At 46.4% G+C, this 6,079-nt stretch overlaps 1 pseudogene; it reads left to right on the top strand.

Annotated features, from left to right (window-relative positions):
• Positions 1–301: 301 nt before the first annotated feature.
• Positions 302–3,215, top strand: LOC132226696 (Y-box-binding protein 1-like; annotated as a pseudogene).
• Positions 3,216–6,079: the final 2,864 nt, after the last annotated feature.

Below are 6,079 nucleotides of genomic sequence, written 5' to 3'. Positions count from 1 at the left end.
AAGGTCAGGAACCATGTCCTTCTCTATCTACAGAATCTAGAATATTGCTTGGCACACTGTAGACTCTCAATAACTATCTACTATTGGATGCTATTACTGTATTTCTAATTCTCTTTTCCCATTTGGTTAGAGAGCTCCAAGGATACTATCTTGTGGATGTGTTTTATTGTCCCTGCTGGTCTTCTGCATTCTTAACTATGGTTTTCCATGAGTTTTATATTTGCCTGTTTCCACTGAGCATTCATCTATTCAATAACAATACCGATAGAAGGTTCTTCCATGGTTGAGTAATTGGATAAGCATGGTTGCCAAAATGGCTGTATTTGCAGAAGCCCAAGCTGATCTTCTCAACTGCACTTCTCTGCGATTTGCTGGAAGGGTTTGAGAAAGCAAACCCAATAGGAGGCCTAACTTCCTCGACTTAAGGCCAATGTATTTTCAGTCCCAGTGATATAGGGAAGGAGCTAGATGCCAATGAAAGAGGATGACAGATTGGTTCTGATCCTACCTTTTCACTAAGCTTCTTAGAAAATGTCAACACGTGAAAAGAGCACGTGTTTCCATAAAACCTTCCAGGAAGTAGATAGGCAAATTTTCTCATGATTCTGCTTCCAGAAGGAAATGGTATAAAGAGAAACGTGTGAGGCCATGGGTACCCTGGTCCTCAGGGGTGAATGGGCTGTGGAGCTGATAGTCAGAACTCATGGGCAGGCACTGGCAGAGAGGGCTGCATGGTCTGGGAGCCCAGCCACCCGAACCTCAGGCCTAAGGAAGTGTATACATGGAGATTACAGCATTGAAATGTTCTTCCGCAGGTTTAAGGTCCTTCGAGGGTTTTGTAACCAACAGTGATTGCCCTGTACACCGGCTGTTTTTCTTCTAGGAACTGTCTGGGGTGAAGATGACTGTGACAGAAATCTGGGCTTATTCCTTTTATTATTATTATTATTGTTTAAATAATAATAATATGGCATTGGCTGCCTCCGCACCTTTTTCTCCTTCAACATCAAACTCTCTCCATCTCCCACTGCAAAGGTGCCTCCTGGAGTCACCCATCTTTATAGCTGTCTGGTGTGCAAATACATCTTCCTTGGTGTCATTCCTGTTAATGTAACCACATCCATTTCTTACATTGAATCATTTCACTGTTCCCCAAACCTTCATTGTGATGACCTTCTTGTTCCCGCTGGTAGGCACCACTGATGGGCCACCCCTCCCTGTGCTGCTGCCCATGGTGCCAGGCTTGGTGTCTGGTGGCTGCTAGGTCTCCAGGCTGCTCCCTGGGTGAAATGGTAACTGGGCTGGCTGCCAGAGCTCCCTGGGGGCCTCCCCCCCCTCCCAATTGCGCCCCTCACTCCGCCCCTGGGCTTGTTCTTGCTGACAGAGTTAATTTTGGTCTGTGTCTCTTCTGCACAAGAAGAAAGCCTGAGCTGCACTCAACAACGCCTTGAGATCAAGTCTGCAGGTGAGTTCATCTCTCTCATCTTCATCCTTTTCTTGCTTTTGTTACTGTACATATTTCAGAGATGTCAGTATTTTTTAAGGCTCCACCTTGGGGGAAGCTCAAGAAATGGTCTGTGTTAGCCTTGGTGAGGTTGAGACAGCTTTATGCGTAAGAGTGTGGCTGTTTATTGATCCCATAGAATAAGAAACCATTTGGAATATCCTGGCTGTGAGAAATGTAACCCTGCACCAGCCAAAGTCATTTGTCTGCTTCCACTGTTGAGAGAAGAATATTTAAAATTTTTCACCTGGGAGGAACTTCTTCAAAAGAATATTTCATGCAAACGAATACACTTCTTGGACTTGAATTAGAATTTGGATTAGAAAAATGAGCTTGTTTTGTCTGGGCCTACATTTTGTAAGAGACCATCTTGAGAATGAGAATGTGGATTACTCAAGGGTTTCTCGTGTATGCTCTATCTCGGAGTAGGTTTCAGATACAGTTTGCTCCACATCCCATATGGGGGGTTTGGAGTTTGAATTGCTGACACTGTTGATTTAAGGCTAGATGTTGCTGGGGAGGAGTTCAGCATTTTAAAATAAAATGTTAAAATATGCTGGCAAGAACAGTTTTCAGTTCCCACCGTGGAAGTTTTATAGCTAGTTGAAGGGGAAAAACATTCCAAAAATTAAAGTCAGAGATTCATATTTTTGTACACATTTTGAATTTGGGAGAACGTTACACTTTTCTCCGAAGGTTTTGCTTTGTTTTATAAAACTAGCCAGGTTCTGTGAAATGCACTTTCAACCCAGATTTTAAGTTTCGAGTGGCCCCCAGGGAGCTCTGGCAGCCAGCCCAGTTACCATTTCACCCAGGGAGCAGCCTGGAGACCTAGCAGCCACCAGACACCAAGCCTGGCACCATGGGCAGCAGCACAGGAAGGGGTGGCCCATCAGTGGTGCCTACCAGCGGGAACAAGAAGGTCATCACAATGAAGGTTTGGGGAACAGTGAAATGATTCAATGTAAGAAATGGATGTGGTTACATTAACAGGAATGACACCAAGGAAGATGTATTTGCACACCAGACAGCTATAAAGATGGGTGACTCCAGGAGGCACCTTTGCAGTGGGAGATGGAGAGAGTTTGATGTTGAAGGAGAAAAAGGTGCAGAGGCAGCCAGTGCCATAGGCCCTGATGGAGTTCAAGGCAAGGCAGGAAACGTGCAGCAGGCTGTAGCCATCATAGACATTATCCTCCTTGCAGGGCTCTCCATGCAATTACCAGCAGAATCACCAGAATAGTGAGTGGGGAAAAGCATGAGAGGTCAGAGAGCTCCTGAAAGCCAGGCCCAACAACCCTGGCCTTGCCGCAGGCTGTGATTCCCACCTTACTGCATTGGGAGACCCGCTGGGCATCGCCCACAGTCTTGCAGCCCACCTGTGCAGGGAGGAGGGGCAGAGGGTGCTGACAACCAGGGGGCAGGGGAGCAAGGTAGACCAGTGAGACAGAATATGTATGGGGGCTATAGACCCCGATTCCTCGCCGAGGACAGCCTAGAGAGGACAGCAATGAAGAAGATAAGGAAAATCAAGGCCATGAGACCCAAGGCCAGCAGCTACCTCAACGTCGATCCCGCCACCGCAACCTCAGTTACGGCCTGACACAGACGCCCAGGAAACCCTAAACCACATGGCGGCAAAGAGACTAAAGCAGCAGATCCGCCAGCTGAGAATTCGTTGGCTGTCAAGGCTCAGCAAGGCAGGGCCTAGTAAATGCCAGCTTACCATCTCTGCCATCACCCAGCTTGGTCATCCCACACACAGAAATGAATATGAAATTCCATCAATAAGAAATGAACAAAAGGTTAGAGCTGAAGACGTTAAGTGCTTGCTTTTTGACCATTGACCAGATAACTAGAACTATCTGCATTCTCTATGCATCAGGTTTTTTTTTTACTATTTTTCCATCATTTTATTCTTTTTAGAAATCTCTTTTTGGTAATGGCAAATGTATTTTTGTTTGTTTTTTAAAGCCCGGCTTTTCTCAATACACCTTTAAAGGGTTTTAAACAGTTTCATATCTGCTCAAGTTGAGATTCTTAAGAACCTCATTTTTAATTTTTAATAAAGTTTACAACTTGATTTTTTTCAAAAAACTCAACAACCTGCATGCACCTGTTAATAAAGATACACTGAAGTACTAACTCGCAGGCCTCAGGTATGATCTTATTTGGAAATAGAGTCATTGCAGATCAAGTCAGTTCAGATAAGGTCCCACTGGCGTAGGGGGGGCCCTGATCCAATGACACTGGTGTCCTCGTGCCGGGAAGGCTGCCTGCACACAGCAGCACACAGGGAGAGCACCGTGTGGCGATAAAGGCAGAGGTTGCCGTGACGCACAGACAAGCTGAGGAGTGCCGAGGAGGGCTGGCGACAAAGAGAAACGTGGAAGAGAAGAGGAAGGCTCCTCCCTTAGAGTCTTCAGAGAGAGTGTGGCCACCTTGACTTTGGACTTCTAGCTTCCAGAATTGTAAGGACATAAATTTCAGTTGTTTCAATTTAAGTCACCTGATTTCTGGTACTTTGTTTCTGAAGCTGTAGCAAGCCAATCCACCCTCTGATGGCCCTTGCGGCTGGATTGTAATTGCGTTTCTTTGTGAGCGGATCTGATCTCACTCAGTGGACTGGAAGCTCCTCGTGTTCCCAGAGCCAGCACGGACCACAGTCCACGGTAGTAAATATTGGTTGAATGAACACATTTTAGGAGATTAGATCTTAATGGTATATTAAATACAAACAAATATGGTATGAGAATTAGCAAGGGAGAAATGCCTGCTTAGATTGGTGCGTGTATTTTATTCATAACAACATCATATAATCTCATTTATGATTTGCATAATTGAACTATTTCACTGTAATTTGAAACCCAAATCAGTGGCCTCTTTCTACAACATGAATGAAATAAAACCAAGTTCTTCACCTCCTCTCTGGATGTTAAAGGTGATTGTTGTGTTAGTGAAACTAGGCCCGGATCTTCACCACCCCTTAACTTCTCAGCAGCTTTTCTGGTTTCTCACGGAGTTGGAATGGCTGCTGAGGGACTCTGCCTGCCTGTGAGATTTACATTATTGGAGATTTAAAGCAAACACTATTTCAAAACTAGCAGTAACTTCAATAATTGACTGAAGTTAATGCCCCAAGGTGGAATCTCAGATCATCAATTTAACTTACCTGCTTCTTAATCCCTGTGCAAGAGCTGGCATCTGGTGACGACTGTGTACCTAAGAGGCACAGCAGGAGGGACCCAGTGACTTGGGGGAGATTTGGGATGTTAATCTCACTGGGTCTTTATTTCTTCATGGATTCCTTTCTGAATAACAGCTTAGCAGATACTCAAGTGCCTGTGTGTGTTCATGCACGAGCTAGACCCAGCAGAGGGAAGACCACGGAGGACCCGCACTGCACTCACTTATGGAGGATATAAATAGTCCCCCTTATCCGTGGTTTTGCTTTCCAGGGTTTCAGCTACCTGCCATCAACCTCGGTTCAAACATATGAAATGGAAAATTTCTGAAATTAACAACTTAAAAATTTTAAACTGTGCACTGTTCTGAGTAGCGTGATGAACTCTCACCTTCCTGCTATGCCCTGGCCGGACATGAGTCATCCCTTTGTCCAGCACACCCATGCTCTATGTGCTCCCCACTTAGTATCGCAATGCTTGTGTTTAACCCTTATTTTACTTTAAAATGGCTCCAAAGCACAAGACTCAAGAGTAGTGATACTGACAATTCAGACGCCAAAGAGTAGCTGTAAAGTGCTTTCTTTATGTGAAAAGGTGAAAGTTCAGTACTATCTGAGGTTTCAGGCATCCACGGGGGTCTCGGAGCGTATCCGCCATGAATAAAGGGGGACTACTGCATGTGCCTTCTCCCTCCCTCCCCCAGAAGTAAAGTCATGAGGCCCCCAGGGAAGTCTGGCCTGACCCCCCCCCACTGAGTCACAGATGGAGGAGAAGGAACCAAGAGGGGAGACACCTGGCTGGGCTTCCCAAGAGCAGGCCTGCCTGGCTTGTGACCCCCCTGCCAACTCCACACCATGGAGCCTGGGAACTCACAGGAACCATCTGCCTGAGCACAGATGGGCCATGAGAGCAAGAGAGGGCTGAGCCTGCTCCCACTTTTAAGGCCAAGCACCCCTCCCACTGCTGTGTGGGATGTGATGCCAGGACTAGCGTCCTCCCTGGACTTAGCAACCAGGTCACTTCTTCCTCCTTTGGGAAGAATGAAGAGAGGGCGGGAAAGGGGACCAAAATATGCATCCCAATATTTCTTTCTGATCTTGAAGTAGAATCCCCCTTCCTCCATGAAAATGTGCCTGTGCATGGGGTGGGAGAGTGGGTGAGGCAAGACACAGGACTGCCACACGCCATCTCCACAGAGTGCTGCCAAGTGTGCAAGAAGGATTAGAGTTGGAATTCTCAGTAATCGTTTCTTCTCCCACACCTTCCAGACTTGGGCCTCCACTAGGAGGCTGTCCCCGCATATACCCCTAAGCTCTGGTCTTAAATTTCTTCCCTCTACTCACACACCCTCTAGCTTCCTCCCCAGATCTTCGTGCAGGGACCCCACAGC

Source organism: Myotis daubentonii, chromosome 2 (genome assembly GCF_963259705.1).
Source record: "Myotis daubentonii chromosome 2, mMyoDau2.1, whole genome shotgun sequence".
NCBI lineage: Eukaryota > Metazoa > Chordata > Mammalia > Chiroptera > Vespertilionidae > Myotis > Myotis daubentonii.
Note: the sequence above shows the minus strand (reverse complement) of the source record. Positions and strands in the feature narration are given on the sequence as shown.